The sequence below is a fragment of the Silene latifolia genome, chromosome 5 (assembly GCF_048544455.1).
Source record: "Silene latifolia isolate original U9 population chromosome 5, ASM4854445v1, whole genome shotgun sequence".
Taxonomy (NCBI): Eukaryota; Viridiplantae; Streptophyta; class Magnoliopsida; order Caryophyllales; family Caryophyllaceae; genus Silene; species Silene latifolia.
Genome location: NC_133530.1, coordinates 61,591,369 through 61,613,544, shown reverse-complemented (window position 1 = coordinate 61,613,544; position 22,176 = coordinate 61,591,369). Strand labels below are relative to the sequence as shown.

General features: G+C 33.9%; 2 long non-coding RNA genes across 2 annotated transcripts; both read left to right on the top strand.

Moving 5' to 3' along the window:
- Positions 1-3,667: 3,667 nt before the first annotated feature.
- On the top strand, positions 3,668-4,677 carry LOC141656130 (uncharacterized). Its single transcript, XR_012548365.1, has 3 exons — positions 3,668-3,780; positions 3,880-3,947; positions 4,588-4,677. It is a non-coding gene; the product is annotated as an uncharacterized LOC141656130 (long non-coding RNA).
- Positions 4,678-8,708: 4,031 nt separating this feature from the next.
- On the top strand, positions 8,709-10,205 carry LOC141656128 (uncharacterized). Its single transcript, XR_012548363.1, has 3 exons — positions 8,709-8,865; positions 8,965-9,032; positions 10,097-10,205. It is a non-coding gene; the product is annotated as an uncharacterized LOC141656128 (long non-coding RNA).
- Positions 10,206-22,176: the final 11,971 nt, after the last annotated feature.

Here is a 22,176-nt window from a genome sequence, read left to right as displayed (position 1 = left end):
TCCTAGCTGAGCCAACTAAGTCAGCATTTAAAACGGTTTTAGAGCGGAAATCCACAAGTATAAAGCAACTCAAAAACAGACCCTAAAGACTACAAAAATCGCCCCAACACAGAGTCCAAATTAGTCCAAAACAATCCCTACATGTCAGTATACACCGTCTCAACTATAAAACACACCAATTATCACCCAAAACAATCCATACATGTCAGCATACACCGTCTTAAATATACCACTTACTAGCTAGCATCCCAAATGATCCCTAGAGGTCAGTATACACCGTCTCAACTATCTCCACATATCAGTATACACCGTCTCAACTATACAACTGACTAATTAACATCCATAAGTATCAGAGCATATTTGCTCCCGACGCACGTTTGTGCACCCCAATATAAATAACTTGACCTTAAAATAATAAACTTGAGAGATGGGTAGGATGGGTAGACTTAGGACCTTATCTTGTAGTCTCTTTGTGTTTGCTCTTTGTTAGGTACTAACCTGTTTGTTGATTGTCATTTAATAATTGTTGCGTTCTTGGATCTATGACCGTGAACTTATCTATAGCTAATGGGGTTATTACACTTATTATAAAAAAAATTTGAACTAAAGGTTTTGAAAATATTTTAATGTTTTTCACTGGTTTTAACGTCAATTAGTGTTAAACCTTGTTATTGGAGACGTCTGATAATTAGTTTTATCATTTGTTGGTGTAAAAATGTATTTTTATGTCTTTGAATTGGAATATTGATGTTCTTGAGTGATCGCCAAGAGTATCTCCGTTCCATTGAAAGGACACTTATATTTTAAGAAGATCAAGATTTAGTCCCTATTGCTGAGGATTGAAGATTTGTTCAACCTTTGAAGAATGCTTCTATTTCCTTGAAGATGTTTCTCGTTCTTTTTGTATCTCGCCTTATTCTTAATCTCTTGGTGCTTATCCTCCTTCAAAACTCCCTTCGGTTTTACTTTATAAGCTTAGCTTGTACTCCTAACTTGTCTTTTGTTCCTTGCTTATCCTCCCTTAACGCCATATGATAGTACTCTTTCTTGTGAGGAATGTTGACCTTGGTTGGAAAACTTGACTCTTGAGGAGATTGTTTGTGTTTGACCCTTAACCCTGGCTTTGAGAAGTCGTGATGTTAGAAAGACTTAGGTAAGGTGATAAGACATACTTAGTGATTCTTATACCTAGTTCCTTGATAAGTGTGTATAAGTGATAGGTGGAATTATGTGCGTTAAGAGTGAGTTGCCTATGTTACTAAAATTATAGAACTTGGCTTTGTTGTTTATGTTTGGGATTTGAAAGCTTAGTAGGTTGAGCGTTGTTACCTTAGGAGTAAAACATGGAGTAAGGTTTATGATGTGATTTTGGAAAGAGATACCTTTAGGATGTTAGATTGTATAAAAGAAGTTTTGAACTTGGATTTTTGATTGATGGTTTACCATCTTTAGGAGCTCATAATTGACACTAGTTGGATATGGGTATAGCGTTGTTAAGAGCTTTGACCTTGACCTCATGGAGGTGGTTAGTAGATGTTTGAGGATTTGAAGTGGTGAAATCACACTTATAGTAAAGTACCTTGTTTCATGGGATAGCTTAAGATGATGTAACATAAGTGTTTTGAGGAAACCCTTGGGAGTGATGTTATTTGGGATTCAAGTACTTGTCGTTCCCTTCTTGTCTAATTCCCTTCTTCTTCGACCATAAGTGTTACCGTCCGTACCTCTCTTCCACGCTTCAACATGCTCCTCCTCTAAGTTTGAAACTCTATCTTTGACATCCTTGTTGACCTGGCTTCAGTTCGTATCCCTAGGAAGTTCATCATAGTTGTTTTGATTAGTTAAGTTTGAATCCTCTTAGCATACTTGTATCTATGATGTCTAACTTACTTTTCATTTCGCACAGTTTCTAATATTTCAAGCTACCATTTTTGGTTCGTTGTTAAAAATTTATGTTACTATTACAACATTTTCCCTACTTGTAAAGATTTGGAAAAATGAAAATTCGATTTAATTCTCTAATTGTTCTTTGAGTATAAACTTCTTTATCATGATTTTAATCGCTAAACCCGAGATTTCTTTAAATTTTATCCAATTTCTGTTAACTTTGATCTATTTATGACTTCTTTGTCAAAGTTAAATGTTACATTTTCAGGGATTTGACTCCCATTTGGCTTTAAAAGTGAAACCTTTATTTCTATTTTGGCTTTTTGCAAAAGAAAATTTGAGTAGATTACCTTTCTCTTATTTTGATTTTAACGTTGATCGGATGTTAGAACTAGTTATTGGAAACGTTTGATAACTTGTTCTACGCTTGTCGGCGAATAGTATTTGTTTTAAATTTGTCTCTGACTTGGAAAGTTAGCGTTCTTGTGTGCACGACAAGAGCAATTTCGTTCCATGGAGGAGACTTATATTTTCGAAAACTCTCTATAAATGTTTTTGAAAGCATTTTGATTTTTGATTTATACAAATGATTTGCCTTTTGACCTTATCTTTGATTTGGAATGTGAGGTTCTTGAATGCGCAACGAGAACACTTCCGTTCCTTTGATGAGAATCTGGTTCTGACAGAAAATTTTAGTTGAAACTCTTGAAAGAATTTTGATTCTTACGATAAGTGACCTTTTAAATGTTTTGGTTACTGATTCCAATTCCAGTTTTATTTTTATAACATTTCATTTATACTTTCAAGTTTCGAGGACGAAACTTTTTAAAAGATGGGGTGATTGTAACACCCCGTATTTTATTAAGTTGGATAAAATTCTTTAAATTGCTATTTTGAATTTAATTACATCATTTAATGATTTATATATATATGCTTAGCTAATTAATTAATTTCATCATAATTCGATACGTTAATTTTAATAATCATTAATAAGTTTATTTAAAGTTAGTTCGAGTTTATTGAAGTTAGTTCGAGTTTAGTTATTTAATAATTTCCGTTTCTTTACGAGTCCTTATGAAAGTTGTTTTAAGTGAACCCGAGATGGATTTTGGGAACAAAACCGTCCAATTAGCTATTTTGAGCTTATTTCACTAAATTAGCAATTTTTTATTAATATCCGTTAGTTTTGTAAAAATCGCTAATAATTCCGATTCAAGCTGATATTGTATTATTTACGTTAACTAGCTGAGTTTATTTTATTTTCACTCATTAAATTTATTTATTATTAATTCCGTTTTATTACTGAAACTTTTACTAAAAACCGATTTTATTAACTCGAGGCGGTTTTAAAAACGAGCGAAATTACTTAACGATGAAGAAACGTACGTATAATTAGTAGCTAGCAAGCTAGCTGGTGTCTCATTATTATTATTATTATTATTATTATTATTATTATTATTATTATTATTATTATTATTATTATTATTATTATTATTATTATTATTATTATTATTATTATTATTATTATTATTATTATTATTATTATTATTATTATTATTATTATTATTATTATTATTATTATTATTATTATTATTATTATTATTATTATTATTATTATTATTATTATTATTATTATTATTATTATTATTATTATTATTATTATTATTATTATTATTATTATTATTATTATTATTATTGTGTTGCACTACCTCGTCCCCACCCGTCATTTCTTTTTTTTTTTCCTTTTCGAACTCACCAAAACAACAACAATCAACAAAACCCCAAATCACCATTTTTCCGTCGACATTCAACCTCGGATCCCTACCCATTTCTCGACCAAATTTCGTAATTTTTGTACCATTCTCTTCCCCTTTCCTTCCTCCTCCTTTTAAGGTAAGAAAGTTTCCTTTTTGTAGTGGTTTCGTCTTTCGCCGTCTTATAAAAGTGTCGTCTTTTAGCTTCTTTATTCCGTTTTCTTGCCTTTTTACGAAGGATTCGAAGACCCGGGGTGAGGCTCGTGCCTTGTGGACCATTTATTCGAAGAATAAGGGGCGTTTAAGGTAACACGATTCTACCGATCCTACTATAATTATTATTGTTCGCGGTTTTATCCCGCCAGTTCACTCACCCCTTGTCTTTGTCTTAGGGTCGACGATGAGAATACGATATCTGGTTATTTTGGAGTATTATATTTTGAGACGGAGTAATGAGTTAGACGGAGTAGTGAGTTGAGTTGAGCATTTGTTAATTATTGAGTCGAGATAGTATATTATATTATGGAATTAGAAGGAGTTGGAATAATAAGTGTTTGTGGGTTTAGTATGTTGACATGGCAAAGTTAGATAAAGAATAAGACTTGATCTATTTAGTTAATCTCCTATTTTAGGATAATGATGGTACAACAATCATAAGCATAGTTATTAATTTAAGTTTCAGTATACGATTGTCTTAGAGAATCTAAGAGATGCGCTTCCAGTGATTTAAGACCAAATTATAGTTTGTATTATATTTGAATTGTTAACAGTACTGAGTTATGGGCCTTTAAGCCGAGTTTGAGGTTGTCATAATAACTTTTGAGCCGTGTCTATAAATTGTTTTGACGCTAGTTTGGTTTATTTAAAATATAATTAAATTAATTTACGTCTCATATTTTATATAACGATAATTCGTTAATATCGTCCTTTCACATAATTATTTTAGGTGACTCATATGTGGTTGAAGATGAAGAGTAATTTTGGGTTTTAGAAGCTTTCTCAAGTTTATTGCTTGTCTCTTTGCTAGCTTAAGGTAACTATTCCGAGTTACTCGACGAATTAATGTCACATTAGTAGTTGATGTTGTGTTTGTTGTTTGATAAGTGTTTAGGTGATTGATAATGTTTTACTTTCGTTTTTCACATGATAGAAATTGGAAATAGCATGAGAATAATATTGCGATAAAATTTGTATTTCCATCTCAATTTCAATATCAATATTGTCAAAGGTTCAAAGAACTGTGCTCAGCACTTAGAGTAATACTCTAAGCTACTCACCCACTAGCCAAGTCAAAGAGAACGATAATTAACAATACAATAATGCTCCAACTCCAACTCTATTACGTATTCAAAATTTTAGTAATGCTCAAATCAACGTATGTTCAACAAAATATATCACCCTCACAAGTATCATACTACCATTATCACCAAGCTCATCCTACGGTAATCAATTCACAACACTCACTAGTAAGCAAGTTATAAACTTTAAGCCCCACACACAATCCCATGCAATATATCTCTTCGTTTGCATCCAATTCCAATTTGTTCCCAAGCTTAGTGTAATTATCGCAATCTGAATACTCCGAAGTCCCAACTCACCACAAATTAATATTAATCAAACAATAGAAAGTACTATAGGTACTACGATTATATAGCAACACAATCAATCATCACTTTATATAATTTAAACACACAAAAAAAACACGTATAAATTACATATAATCATAAAACCCGAACAATAATAATTATAGTAGGATCGGTAGAATCGTGTTACCTTAAACGCCCCTTATTCTTCGAATAAATGGTCCACAAGGCACGAGCCTCACCCCGGGTCTTCGAATCCTTCATAAAAGGGCAAGAAAACGGAATAAAGAAGCTAAAAGACGACACTTTTATAAGACGGCGAAATACGAAACCACTACAAAAAGGAAACTTTCTTACCTTAAAAGGAGGAGGTGCGTCGGGAGCAACAAGCTCTGATACCAACTTGTTGCTCCCGACGCACGTTTGTGCACCCCACTTAAAAGCACTTGACCTTTAAATAATAAACTTGAGATATGGGTAAGATGGGTAGACTTAGGACCTTATGTTGTAGTCTCTTTGTGTTTGCTCTTTGTTAGGTACTAACCTGTTTGTTGATTGTCATTTAATAATTGTTGCGTTCTTGGATCAATGACCGTGAGCTTATCTATAGCTAATGGAGTTATTACCCTTATTATAAAAAAAAAATTTTGAACTAAAGGTTTTGAAAATATTTTAATGTTTTTCACTGGTTTTAACGTCAATTAGTGTTAAAGCTTGTTATTGGAGACGTCTGATAATTAGTTTTATCATTTGTTGGTGTAAAAATGTATTTTTATGTCTTTGAATTGGAATATTGATGTTCTTGAGTGATCGCCAAGAGTATCTCCGTTGCATTGAAAGGACACTTATATTTTACGAAGATCAAGATTTAGTGCCTATTGCTGAGGATTGAAGATTTGTTCAACCTTTGAAGAATGCTTCTACTTCCTTGAAGATGTTTCTCGTTCTTTTTGTATCTTGCCTTATTCTTAATCTCTTGGTGCTTATCCTCCTTCTAAACTCCCTTCTGTTTTACTTTAAAAGCTACGCTTGTACTCCTAACTTGTCCTTTGTTCTTTGCTTACCCTCCCTTAACGCCATTAAATAGTACTCTTTCTTGTGAGGAATGTTGACCTTGGTTGGATAATTTGGCTTGTGGAGTTGTTTTTGGTTGACCTATAACCCCGGTTTTGAGAAGTTGTGATATTGGAAGGACTTAGGTAGTGTGGTGAGACGTACTTGGGGATTCTTATACCTAAACCCTTGGTAATGTAAGTATAAGTGATAGGTGGAATTATGTGTGTTAAGAGTGAGTTGCCTATGTTACTAAAGTTATAGAACTTGGCTTTGTTGTTTATGTTTGGGATTTGAAAGCTTAGTAGGTTGAGCGTTGTTACCTTAGGAGTAAACACGGAGTAAGGGTTATGATGTGATTTTGGAAAGAGATACCTTTAGGATGTTGATAGCCATACATAAATTGATGTTACCTTTTGACGTTGTTGGGTATGAGTATAGCCTTGTTAGTAGTTTCGATCTTGTTTTGTGGAAGTCGTCGTGAATGTTTAGTGATTGGGAATTGTTGAATCACAAGTGTGATGAAGTACCTTGTTTCATGGAATAGATTAGGTGTAGAGCAGCGTAAGTTATTTTGAGGAATCCTTGGAAGTAATGTGGTTCTGAGATTTATTTTATTAGGAAATTTTCAGAACCGTTTAGGATGATGTTATGTTTGGGATATGAGTATCTGGCGTTTCCTTGTTGTCTCATTTCCCTTCTTCTTTCACCATAAGCATTGTCGTTCATATCTCTCTTCCTCAATTCATCATGCTCCTCCTTTAAATTCGATGCTGATAACCTATATAATTCTACCTTTGACATCCTTGTTGACCTAACTTCGACTCTTACCCTTAGGAAAGTTCACCATAGCTCTTTTGGTTGGTTAAGTTTGGACTCTCTTAGCGTACCTTGTATTTTGATGTCTAAGTTACTTTTCTTTTCGTATAATTTCTAAACAATTCAAACTATCATTTTCGATTCGTTGTTAAAAAAATATGTTACTCCTACAAAGCTTTACCTATTTTAAAGGTTTGAAAATGAAAATTTAATTTAGTTCCCATTTTGATCTTTGAGCATCGACTCCTTTATCCTAAATTTTGATTGTTAAACCCGAGTTGCTTTTAAATTTTGTTCAAATTCTAACTAACTTTGATTTGTTTATGATTCTTTGTCAAAATTTAATGTTATATTTTCACGAACTTGACTCCTTTATGAGTTTAACCGTGAATCCCTTAATTTTTATTTGGCTTTTGCGAAAGAAAAATTTGAATGGATTGCCATTTTCATTTGGTTTTAACGTTGATGGGATGTTAGGACTCGTTATTAAAGGCGTCTAATAACTTGCCCTGCGCTTATCGGCGAATGATTTTTATTTTAAATTTGTCTCTGACTTGGAAAGTTAGTGTTCTTGTGTGCACGACAAGAGAAATTCCGTTCCATGAATGAGACTTATATTTTTGAAAACTCTTCATTAATGTTTGTGAAGGTATTTTGATTTTTGATTTATACAAATGATTTGCCTTTTGACCTTATCTTTGATTTGGAATGTGATGTTCTTGAATACGTAACGAGAACACATTCGTTCCTCTGATGAGAGTCTGGTTCTGTCGGAAAATTTTAGTTGAAGTTCTTGAAAGAATTTTGATTCTTACGATAAGTGACCTTTTAAATGTTTTAGTTACCGATTTCAATTCCACTTTTATTTTCATAACCTTCCATTTCTACTTTCATGTTTCGAGGACGAAACTTTTTAAAAGGTGGGGTGATTGTAACACCCGTGAATTTTCCATTTTGACATTTTAAATTTATTAAACTGTTCGATTACTTTATTTCATATTTTTGAATTATTCAATTTAATTAATTTTATGTCAAACACGATTTTTATAAACGTATTATATAAAAGCTCGTTTATATAAAAATACGTACGATTAAATTATATCTTTAAGGCATGATTTATATAATAATATATATATATATATATATATATATATATACGTATTTTTGGTCGGATAATAATAGTGACGATAATAATGACCGTAATAATAATAATTCCCGTCTAAATTTCCGTCTAACTATTGACCATCGCATTTTCATATATGAGGCTAATTTATTCGGACCCGGGAAAAAGTCATCGAGTTAACCATTTTGAATTTATTTTGCTAAATTAACCAATTTCGTTAAATTCCACTAATTTAGTAAAAATCACTAAGAATTCCAATTCGATCCGATTTCGTATTATTTCCGTTAACAAACTGAGTTTATTTTTATTTTCACTCATTTAATATATTAATGATTGATTCCGTTTATTTCTCAAACTTTTACTTAAATCGGTTTAATTTAACTCGAGACGGTTTTAAAAACTAGCGAAATTTCTTAACGATGAAGAAACGTACGTATAATTAATAGCTAGCTAGCTAGCTGCTCCCTCTTTTTCTCACTCATTCCCTTCTTTTCCCCTTCCCCTTTTTCGTTTCTACCAGCAACAACAAACCCAGATCAAAACTCCATTTCCGTCGACATTCAACCTCAGATCCCGGCCCATTTCTCGATCAAATTCCGTAATTTTTGTACCACTCTCTTCCCCTTTCCTTCCTCCTCCTTTTAAGGTAAGAAAGTCTCCTTTTTGTAATGGTCTCGTCTTTCGCCGCCTTATAAAAGTGTCGTCTTTTAGCTTCTTTATTCCGTTTTCTTGCTCTTTTATGAAGGATTCGAAGACCCGGGGTGAGGCTCGTGCCTTGTGGACCATTTATTCGAAGAATAAGGAGCGTTTAAGGTAACGGTGATGGGATTACTCGACATTATGTCGAAATCTAAATGTGCTTAAGTGTGTCTTACCCTTTTATAACATAAAGTTTGTGTCTTGATTGAGTTCATGTGATGTCCTTTGAGACGGTTTTATTCGAGTTTTACTTATCCATTTTGAGAAAAGTTGGTACCTTTGGATTCTTGGTGGAGTGGGGAATCATGTTGGGCAATTTGTTTGGAGGAATATTGTCATTTCCATGCTTAAAATTTCTTCTTAAGACGGACGCAAAGGTGGACATAAAACCGTGAAAACAGGGGCTGTGATGGGGCGTTTTGGACGCGATTTGTGGGTTGAAATGGTTGTTGGTTCGAGTCAATTTGATTGCTCATGTCTTGTATGCATATACATGAATGAATATAGTCTTTTGTTTGGTTGAATTCCGCCTTGTAACATGCTTAAAAACTTGTCTTAAGACGGCCTCATGATTTGTTAGAAAAAAAAAAAAAGTATAAATGAGTTGATGAGGGATGATTTTTGGGGACTGTTTTGGGGTCGATTCCACGGATGATTTGAACCAGATAGTTGATTTCCGTCTCATGTCAATATCCATGTATGTAATGGGTTGGTTGTATGTGAAAAATTCTTTTCTCTTCATGCTTAAAATTTCGTCTTAAGACGGTCACAAATGAGCTTTTTGAACCATGAAAACTGGGTTTTGTTGGGCTGTTTTGACGGGTTGTTTTGACGGGCTTCTTTATGCTAAATTGAACCAACCTCTTTGCTAACGTCTCAAGTACATGTACATGTTGGGTTTGGGTCTTTTGTTTGGGTGATATCCGTCGTGATTTGGCCTAGGAAACCGTCCTAAGACGGCTGGACAGTAAGGATTGGCCTGCTGTGGCCTGGCCGTGGCCTAGGCAGTGGCCTGGCCGTGGCCTAGGCAGTGGCCTGGCTAAGTCGCGAGTTTGGACCGTATCTATAAATTGTTTTGACGCTAGTTTGGTTATTTAAAATATAATTAAATTAATTTACGTCTCATATTTTATATAACGATAATTCGTTAATATCGTCCTTTCACATAATTATTTTAGGTGACTCATATGTGGTTGAAGATGAAGAGTAGTTTTGGGTTTTAGAAGCTTTCTCAAGTTTATTGCTTGTCTCTTTGCTAGCTTAAGGTAACATATTTCGAGTTACTCGACGAATTAATGTCACAATCTTGTTTTCTTGTATGATTTTGTGATTTTTATTGGAGTAGTTTTTTTCACATGAAAATATGTGTTAAATTCATGTCTTTTGTATGTTTAAGTTCACATATTAGTATGGAAATGAAATGGGAATGATTAATTGATGCTTCAGACGATGTTAACCTGAACAAAAATGGAGAAATGGAGGGTTGGGGGTGGCGGCCTGCAGGCCCGGCTGGCCCAGGCAGGCCCACGGCTGGCCCGGGTCAGCCCGTTGCTTGTTTCGCGGTTTTTCATGCATTATTTGTCATTTCGGGTTTATTAATGTTATAATTAGTATAAGTAACAAATGGGTAATCTTTTGAAATGAATCATATTAGTAGTAAAAATTATGTTGATGGTAAAAATTATGTTTATTTTGGTAGTTGACACATGTTAGAATAGGTTGTAAAATGAAATTGTAATGAATAAGCTCAAAATGAATTTTATAGCGATAATTGTAATGTTTGGATGATTATGCCGAAAACTGAGCCTTGGTCCCTTTGATCAATTAATGTCGATCAATTGTGTGATTGGTCACCATAATTTAACCCGTGCACTGTCGCAGATCAGGTTGCGGGTAAAAATTCGGTTGGATGAAATTTTGTATGAATTGGATAATCGGCCTTATTCTTGTTTTAGGCCATTTATTATGTTTTTATTTCACATATGTTGTTGGTTGATTTGAGTAGTTTCTTATATTGTAGAAACGGCCCTAGATTCCCTGAAACCTTTAATATTGTTAATATTGCTAGAAATGGTATTGGGATTAAATACTTTTTTGCAGGTTGTTGTGTTTGTCATAGATAGGTCTTTATAGTCTTTGACGAGTATATGTTCACTGCTTAATAGCCTTTGTGTTCCTGACTTGGTGGGATTATATCCAAGTTGGGGCATGACCTCGTTACTTATTTTGATAGTAAGTGGTCAGCTTAAGTACTAGCCAACCCTTTGGTGGACTCCTTAGGGTACTCACTTTGTTTTAGAAAAATTGTGGGTCTTGGGTGCGGTGGTGTGTATCCGCATGTCTAGGTCTCAAGCAGATTTTAGGCTAGGGTTGTGTTGTATCTTGGCCATGTTTTGATAGAACCTCGAGCCAAGATACCGGTTCGATTACCTTCCCTACCTCGTGGTATAGACTCGAGTTCTGAGTGACTATTGACCGTACTAAGAACTTATGCCTGTCTTTGATATATTGCCCTTTCTTGTATGGTGATTTTATGAATTGTAATAGGTGAGATGTAAGCCGGTTACAATTGATAAAGTTTGGATTACTGTTTGTTATATGTTTCACATGATAGCTTAAATTGGTCAGTTTAGTGTTCATATGTTAGGATACTTGATAATTGAATTATTTATCATGTTGTTTACATGTTACATTACATGTTACATTAAATATGACATTTCGTGGCTGGGAGGACTCGAAGTTACTCCCCACTGAATTGTGGCTTTCGTGTTTGTATAAAATGCGATTGACAGGTTGATGATGATTAGATGGGGTACACAGACGAGCTAGTGAGCAAAAGAACCTTGGACTTAGTTTGGTTATATTTTGTAGAAACCTTTAAACTTTTGGTTGTGTATATATTTTGAAGGGACATATGTCTCCCTCTTCTATTTTGGTTTGTATCACTTTATCCCCGCGTCTTTAGTTATGATATGTAAATTAGTTTGTTAGCATTTGCAGGTTTTGGGCACTCTTAAGTTGGAAATGTTTGTGAATGGTTTAGGAAAGTTTTAAAAATTACAGGTTTTATCTAGTTGAACCAATTACAAAGATATCATGTCAGTTTTTCTGTAGAATTTACGTTTTTATTTAACGCTTTAGATAAGGGTGTCACACCAACAGCATGGTTGTCAGATTTCTCAAGAAATTTTGATTGACCGCGTGCTACACTCTTTGCATGATGGATTTGCCAAATTTAGGGTGAATTACAACATGAACAACATGAACAAAAGTATTCATGAAGTTCATGGTCTTCTCGTCCAAGCTGAGAGGGACATGCAATCGAGTGGGAGTGTTAAGAGGGATGTTCTTGCTGTGAGTGTTAAGGGGGAAAAGAAGTTCAAAGGATAAGGGAAAGGCTATTGTGAATAGCCAACCCAAAGCCCAGAAGGACCGACTTCTAATGAGAAGTGCATCTATTATGACGGTAATGGGCATTGGAAAAGTAATTGCCCCAAGTATCTGGATGATAAAAAGGCAGTACGTGTGATGTCTTCAGGTATAATTTCATCCGAAATATATATGATAGACATATTTTATGCTACTAACAACACATGGGTATTTTATAGTGGATGTGGTTCTCATCTTTTTAATCATTTACAGGGTGTGAGAAACGTGCGTCAACTAGCCAAGGGTGAAGTCGATTTACGAGTCGGCAATGGAGCTAGAGTAGCGGTCATCTCCGTAGGGACTTATGTAATTTATTTAGCATCTGGCCTTGAGTTTTATTTGAATAATTGTTACTTTGTACCTTCTCTAAGCAAGAATATCATTTCCATATCTGTACTAAATGCATAAGGTTTCTATTTTGTAATCAAGGAGAAGTGTTGTACCTTTTCTTTAAATGAAATGACATATGGTTATGCCATGTCAATCAATGGTATTTATATTCTAGATCTAAAAAATGAAGTTTATCATGTAGAAAACAAAAAGTTCAAAATAGGTGACCTAGATCAATCTTATCTTTGGCATTGTCGTTTAGGTCATATAAACAAAAATCGCATTAGGAGACTAGTTATAACTAGTATTCTATCACCATTTGGTTTTGAATCTTATGGTACATGCGAGTCTTATCTTATTTACAAGATGACTCGATCACCTTTTTCTAGAAAAGGAGAAAGAGCAAGTGAATTGTTGGGCCTTATACATACCGATGTATGTAGACCAATGACTATCACTGCTAGAAGTGGATATGACTACTTCATTACTTTCACTGATGACTTAAGTTGATATGGATATGTCTATTTAATGAAGTAGAAGAGTGAAGCCTTTGAGAAATTCAAAGAATCCCAAAATGAAGTAGAAAATCAATTAGAAAGAAAGATCAAAGCATTGCGATCCGATCGTGGTGAGGAATATCTAATTGGTGACTTCGATTATCATCTGAAACAGTGTGGTATAGTATCACAATGGACTCCTCCTGGCACACCACAATTAAATGGTGTGGGCGAGAGGAGAAACCGAACAATATTGGATATGGTTCTGTCAATGATGAGTTAGACTGAGCTTCCTGACTCATTTTGGGGGTTTGCCATCATGTCCGCAACTTCAATATTAAATAAAATCCCGACTAAAGCAGCTGAAAAGACCCCACAGGAGTTGTGGAAAGGGAAGGTCCCTAATTTGTCATTTATGAAAAATCTGGGGTTGTGAAGCTTATGTCAAGAACAAGTCTGACAATAAGTTAGCTGCCCAATCTGACAAATGTTTCTTTGTAGGTTATCCTAAGCAAACACTTGGTTGTTACTTCTACTAATATCACGAGAACAAAGTGTTAGTTATTTAGATAATTTTAGACTCATCTTATGATGTCAAAATTACTAACTAATTTTATGTAGTGGTCTAAATCTACATGCATGCAAATAAAAACAACAAAAAATGGTGTAAAAACCATTTAAGAGAGATTTTCTTACATTGATGATGCAAATATATAGGGCACAACTAAAAGACTCCTTCTTTTAGTTGTTCTTGTGCTAATATATGGTGGATGATCCTCCAAACCCCAAATTACCAACTTAGGTAATCTCCTTTGCTGGCACCCAAGATCATCCCAAAAGACTACTAAAATTACTAACTAGATAATAGTAGTAGTAACCTTGTATTATGTAATATTATTACAGTAATAATATTAGTGGATGTATTATTATTTTTGGGTGATTTGATTTTGTGATCAACTAATTGATCTAGTAATTATAGAGAAAAAGATGAAGAAAATGGACCTCCTTCTTCCTCTATAATGATCCGGCCAAAGAGAGCCTTTTTGGATGATTTTTTTTCTAAATTTTTTATCCCTTGCATGTGAGTTAATGTGAGGTATTTATAGTCCTCAAAATGTAAACAATTGAGAAACATTAGATAGTGGAAACATGTCAACCTACATTGTGTGATTTTATCACATAAATGGCGGCACATGTGGTTTATCAGGTCCATTTCGATTTCCAACATTTGTCCCACAAATGTTTATAAGTCCTATATTTAATTATCTTACATAATTAAATATTAATTTGATTATTTAACAATTAAATAATACAAATTAACATCTAATAACCGCTTAACCATTAAGTAATTATTGGACCATTTTATTAATATAAAATGTATCTTTATGAACCCATATTAGCCAATTTTACAATCTCTTATCAATTTAAATAGCTAATTACCTTTACCTCAAAACTTATTCACATATCGTATTAATTTAATAAATTAACTATTAATTATTAAATTTCAATTAACATTTATTAATTAATTATCAATAATTAAATAATAAATCCCCTTGGCTCGAGTTCGTAACTCATCATCAAATAATACATTCACTTTACTTATTTAAACGTCAATTAAAACAAGTATTTAATTAATTTGTATCTCATACAAATAATTAGATTTTCCAATTGGGCATCATCCTATAGGTGTGACCTAAAGGGATCAGCTAATCACCGCCGTCACACGACAGTAATGTCAAACTCTAGTCAGCCAATCATTACCGATTAAAGATGACCAGCTGACAAATAAATAAATAAATCCCTGATATTCCTTTAACGAGATTTAATATGTAAACGCACTTATTGTGAAGGACACTACTCCAACAATCTCCCACTTGTCCGACACAAGTGTGCGTTACCAATTATCTTGTCCAATAATATATCCCACTCAATGCAAGATGTCTTTCAGGTCGTTCTTCCACGTGATCCTATCATAAAGTGGTTTCCTCGATCAGGAGAATGACTGTCAGACCGGATAATCTACTATAGATCTTATCCGAGCGTGGCCACGCATTTCCAGTCACCTCTCCTCGAGTGGCCTTGAGATAAAATATGACATGGGTGGAAAATACTGTTGACCTATTTTCTTTGTTTGATACAGATCACAATGACCCAGTAAATGCTTATCGGCCTCCTTTTACGGCGCGACCTAAAACAAAACCTAAGCCACCGGAAAACCGTACCAACTCAGACAAACAATCACCAGTCTAAAGAATTGACTCGAAGGAATAAATAGAAATCCTTGCTACGACCCAGCAACAAAAGGACTCTACAAACGGTCACTGTCCGACAAATCGTCTCACAATCTGCCTATGTAATCGATCAGCCATCACTATGACCATATGACAGTCGAACTTGTCATCTATCGCCGTATAATCTAGTCACTCTGAGACGTCACCTCATTAAGTAACTAGGGACAAAATACAATGTTAATCCAATTTACTTTAATAGGGTTCGACATTGTCACTACAACCTATTTGGATAATACAAAGTATTTAAATTCAGATATAAAACTGAATACAACGATAAATGCAATTATAATATATTAAATAATAAATACAATATCTTGATTATTACATATCATATAATTTACAACAGTTCTGGCATTTGTCTCAATCCCATCGATACTACGGAAGCTTGAGACAATGGCTTGGTTAAAGGATCAGCGATGTTGTCAGTTGTCCCAACCTTACAGACAGTAATTTCCTTCCTTTTAATTAAATCACTAATTACATGAAATTTCCTAAGTCTGTGTCTAGACTTGTTACTAGACATGGGTTCTTTTGCTTGAAAAATTGCCCGACTGTTATCACAATACAAAGTGATAGGATCCTTGGCGGTCGGAACTACTTTCAGTCCCTCTAAGAATTGCCTAATCCAAACAGCTTCCTTTGCAAATTCAGAAGCTGCAATGTACTCAGCTTCCATTGTAGAATCAGCAGTCACAAACTCCTTAAAACTTCTCCAGCAAACTGCCCCTCCGTTCAACAAAAAGACAAAACCAGCCTGGGATTTCAAATCATCCCTATCGGTTTGGAAAATGGCATCCGTATAACCTCTTATACGTAATTCAGATTCTCCCCCAAACACCAAAAATGAATCCTTAGTACTTCTCAAGTACTTAAGAATATTCATGATGGCTATCTAGTGACTCTCACCTGGATTTTTCTGAAAACGACTCGTCAAACTCAAAGCATACGAGACGTCAGGACGAGAACATATCATAGCATCCATGATCGATCCAACAATGGAAGCATAGGGTATCGATTTCATGCGTTCAATATCCTTAGGCTCAGTAGGACATTGTGACTTACTCAAAGTAATCCCACTGCCTATAGGTAGAAAACCTCTCTTGGAGTTTTTCATATTGAATCGATCAAGAATCTTATCGATATAGGCTTCTTGACTCAAAGCTAATATCCTTTTGGATCTATCCCTATAGATCTGGATACCATGGTGCGCTGAGCTTCTCCCAAATCTTTTATTTGGAAGTGATTTCCTAACCACTTCTTGACATAAGCAAGCATATCAACATCATTCCCAATGAGTAATATGCCGTCCATATAAAGAAGTAAGAAAACAACTTTACTCCCACTAAACTTCATGTATAAACATGGTTCCTCAACACTTCGAGAATAACCATTCTGTTTTATAACATGATCAAAACGATGATTCCAACTCCTTGACGCTTGTTTAAGACCATAAATGAATCTCTTAAGTTTGCATACTTTGTTAGGATTTTTGGGATCCACAAAACCTTCAGGTTGTGTCATGAACACTTCCTGTTCCAGAAACCCGTTCAGAAAAGCGGTTTTGACATCCATTTGCCAGATCTCATAATCATGAAATGCAACAATCTCTAACATTATCCGAACAGATCTAAGCATAGCAACTGGTGCAAAAGTTTCATCATAGTGTAAGCCATGAACCTGGTGAAACCTTTTGCCACCAATCTAGCTTTGTAGACATCTTTATGTCCATCCATGCCGATTTTAATCTTAAATATCCACTTACACTGAAGAGGTCGAACATCTTTAGGTAAGTCAACCAGGTCCCACACCTGATTCTCGTACATGGAATCCATTTCGGATTGCATGGCTTCGAGCCATAGCTTAGATTCAGAACTAGCAATAGCTGCTTTGTAGGTCTTAGGTTCATAACTTTCCAAAAGTAATACGTCATAGTTACCATCTTCCTCGATAACACCAAGGTATCTATCAGGTTGGCGACTAACCCTCTCTAACCTCCTAGGTTCAGAAGGAACAATAACCGATTCAGACGTAGAAGGAACATCTTCATGTACTATCACATCATTTTGTGGCTCTTGCACTTCATCAAGTTCAAATTTTCTCCCACTCTGTCTTGTACAAATAAACTCTTTTTCTAGAAAGACATCTTCACGAGCCACAAACACTTTGTTCTCGTTACTGTTGTAAAAGTAATATCCACATGTTTCCTTAAGGTAGCCTACAAAAATACATTTGTCAGAACGAGGTGAAAGCTTATCATCAGACTTGCTCTTGACATAAGCATCACAACCCCATACTTTCATGTATCGTAGATTCGGGACCTTCCCTTTCCGTATCTCATATGGAGTTTTGTCAGTTGCTTTAGTGAGACTTTGATTAAGTGAGCGTATAGCATATAAAATGGCAAAACCCCAAAATGACTTAGGTAACTCAGTTTGACTCATCATTGATCGGACCATATCTAATAAAGTTCAATTCCTCCTTTCATCTACACCATTCAATTGTGGTGTGCCAGGAGGAGTTAACTGAGATACAATACCGCAGTCTTTAAGGTGATCTCTAAAGTCATTGCTTAAATACTCCCCACCATGATCTGATCGTAATGTTTTAATCTTCTTATTTAATTGGTTTTCTACTTCATTCTGAAACTCTTTGAACTCGTCAAAAGCTTCACTTTTATACCTCATTAAGTAGATATACCCATTTATACTCATGTCATCGGTAAAAGTAATGAAATAGTCATAATTACCTTTAGTAGTGACTGTCATTGGACCACACACATCGGTGTGTATTAAACCCAACAACTCACTAGCTCGAGATCCTTTTCCTAGAAAAGGTGCACGAGTCATCTTGCCAAGAAGACATGATTTGCATCTACCAAATGATTCGAAATCAATAGGTTTAATTATACCAGTCGACAATAGTCTTTTAATGCATTTCTCGTTAATGTGTCCTAATCGGCAATGCCATAAATAAGATTGATCGGGATCACCTGTTTTGAGTCTTTTATTATCTAAATCATAAACATCATTGCAAGTGTCTAGAATATAAATATCATTGATTGAAATAGCTTGGCTATATACAATCCCATTAAGGGAAAAAGTACAACACTTGTCTTTTATAAAAAAAGAAAACCTTCTGTGTCTAAGACAGATACAGATATTATATTCCTAGACAACGTCGGCACAAAATAACAATTATTAAGAAACAACTGCAACCCCAATGCTAAATTAATTACATAAGTTCCTACTGAGACGACATCTACTTTAGATCCGTTTCCCATTCGGAGATCACCATCACCGTTGTTTAGCTTTCTTATGCTTTTTAGGCCCTGCAAATGATTGCACAAGTGAGAACCACAACCAATATCTAATACCCAAGTTGTATTTGAAGCATAATTTATGTCTATCATAAAAGATTCGGTTGAGAAATTACATGTTGGCTTCACAATGCCAGCTTTAATGTCATCCAAGTATTTTGTGCAATACGCCTCCAATGTCCCTTGTTATTACAATAATTACAAGTATCTTTAAGAGGATTACCCTTCTTAGGCTTAGGCTTGATAGAGCAACTCGCAATTGCTTTACCTTTGCCCTCCACCTGTACGGGCTTCTTACCTGCGCTCCTCTTAAACTGCTTCTTCCCATTCACATTTATCGCAAGTACATCCCTCCTTGTACTCCCACTCAATCCCATGTCCTTCTATGCTTCCACAAGTAGAGAATGGAGCTCATGTAAACTTTTTCTCATGTTCGTCATATTATAATTTATCCTAAATTGGGTAAATCCTTTGACGTGTGAGAGAGAGTGGAGCACTCGGTCCACCAAAAGCTCGTCGGGAATCTTACATCCCAACCCCTCTAGAGTTTCTCGTACTCAATCATTTTAAGTACGTGTGAACTCACAGGTTGACCATCTTTGAGGTTAGCCTCAAAGAAACGAACTGCGGTGTCATACTAAATTGTCCCCGGGGCTTGAGAAAACATAGTAGAAAGCCTCGAGAATACTTCATGTGCATTCCGGAACTTGACACATTGCCTTTGTAAAGCACGATCCATTGAAAAAATCAAAACATTTTTCATTGCAACATATTCTTTTTGATAATCATTAAAAGCCTCCCTTACATCGTCAATGGCCCTAGAACAAGGGGAAGGGGGAGAGGGATCGACAAGGTAGCGTAATTTGCCATCACCTGCGGCAACTAATCGAAGTTGTTCCTCCCAATATTTAAAATTACTACCGTTGGCTTTTAATACATATTTGTCCATGAAAGAACAAAGCCATGAATCTCTAGCTATAGTGACGGTTTGACTATTAAAAGCCATCGTGATTACTACAAAGGAAATAAAAGGAAAGCGTCTAAATATTTTAACTTGCGAAACCATTTTAACAAGTTCCCATTTATATAATGATCTCCCACTGAATTATATAAATGATTCCAAGATCCAATTTTATATAAATACAAGCACGGTGGACGGATTCAACCCTTATTTATATAACTTTGGTGAGTCAACAATTTTGACTGATTCTACTACTAGAAATCTTGGTCGACGGATTTTCTTAAAATCTATTTTTTAGCCCCAGAAATAATTATGGGCACGGTGGACTGATTCAACCCATAATTATCCTGTTGAGTCCGACCAATTTTTACGTGTAATAACTTTTATTACCCTACTTACCCAACGTAAAAAGAGTGTACCTCAGTGATCCGAACCTACCTCTAATGAATAAGAGATTCATAGGTGCTATTATTTGGTAAGGCTAATCTCAATTTTCAAATAAAAGTAAGAGATCTTATCAATTTAATTGTCTATCACTTTTATGTGAATAAAATTGGTGAATGCTAGACAATTAAATCGAAAGCAACAAAATAAAACATGTAGTGACGATTTGGCATGAATGCATAAATATAAACAAACAAGTCCTAAATTGGCCACTTAGTTAATCTAATTAACTTAAACTATTACACTTCGGAAACCAACTCCTTGGCCCCTTGAGTGTTCATAAAATTGGCCTCCTTCTTTAGGATTTCGGAACGCCTTTCCGAAAACACCGTCTTCATGAAAACTCCATCTTTAGATGCTTCATTTAACTACTAATAATTAAATTACATAAAAATTTCCTATTATACAATTTGTAATCAAATTAAAATAAAAACTATTAATTAATTACAAATTAGGCGATGCGAAATCGCAATTAATTACAAAACAAGTCGATATTCCCTTACATTACGGGAAATACCAATATCTACCTATGGCCATATTAGGAAAAATTACATAATTGTAATACTAAAAAAAAAAAAAATATTCAACCATATGAATAAAAAAAATGCATTAATGTAAAATGACATGCCAAATCGTCTAACTTACCAACAACGATCATTTGAGCTTGATTTGACGGAATTTTTACCATAAAAAAATCCATTATCAATTCTTAAAACAATTTTAATATTTAATAATCATACTAATCTGGTCTAATATCAAAATAATTATTCTCACTAATTATCTTGAATTTATATGGGATTAAAACATAAATTATAAAAAAAAGACATAATAATTCACAATTATTATCGAAAAATTCCATTTTATTAAAATATTTAAGGAAAACTAAAATTTAAGGTTTTGTACATTCTGGTCTTTCACGAAAATGACATGCATGTGAAAATATTTGGTTTTAAAATTTATTTAAAATAATTTCACAATTTTCTCGGAAAAACGGCAATTTTTACGATTTAATTCTTAATCAAATCATATTAATTGAAACGACTTTGAAATAAAATTATGTACATTTTGGAAAAGTTTCCAGGACCTAAAAATCCAAAAATTTCGAGCCCAAAAATTAAATCATTATTTATTTGTAAAATAATCATTATTTACCAATTTTTATCAAATAAAAATCAATAAACTACCTAAATTAATCACATTAATTTATAGTTTCTACTTTTCTCATAAAAATAACATTAATGTGGTTATTTCTAAATAAATATACATAAAATTAACATGCAACATAATTTAATTAACTCTTAATTAATTTTACTGCATTTTTAATCAATTTTATGCCATTTTAAGTCATAAAAAGTGAATAAATATAAAAAAAAATCAAATTTTCGTCCCATATTATTCTAAGACTATATTATTTACATGTAAGACCATATTATGTGATAAAATTAATTTTAGCTACATAATATTAAATTTTAATAATTTATCTCATAAATTAGTAAAATCGTCTTAAGACTACATGCATGTATGTAACAGTGCTCTGATACCACTTGTTAGTTATTTAAAATATTTTAGACTCATATTATGATGTCAAAATTACTAACTAATTTTATGTAGTTGTCTAAATCTACATGCAAATAAAAACAACAAAAAATGATGTAAAAACCATTTAAGAGAGATTTCCTTACATTGATGATGGAAATATAAAGGGCACAACTAAAAGACTCCTTCTTTTAGTTGTTCTTGTGCTAATATATGGTGGATGATCCTCCAAAACTCAAATTACCAACTTAGGTAGTCTCCTTTGGTGGCACCCAAGATTATCCCAAAAGACTACTAAAATTACTAACTAGATAATAGTAGTAGTAACCTTGTATTATGTAATATTATTACACTAATAATGTTAGTAGATGTATTATTATTTTTGTGTGATTTGATTTTGTGATCAACTAATTGATCAAGTAATTATAGAGAAAAAGATGAAGAAAATGGACCT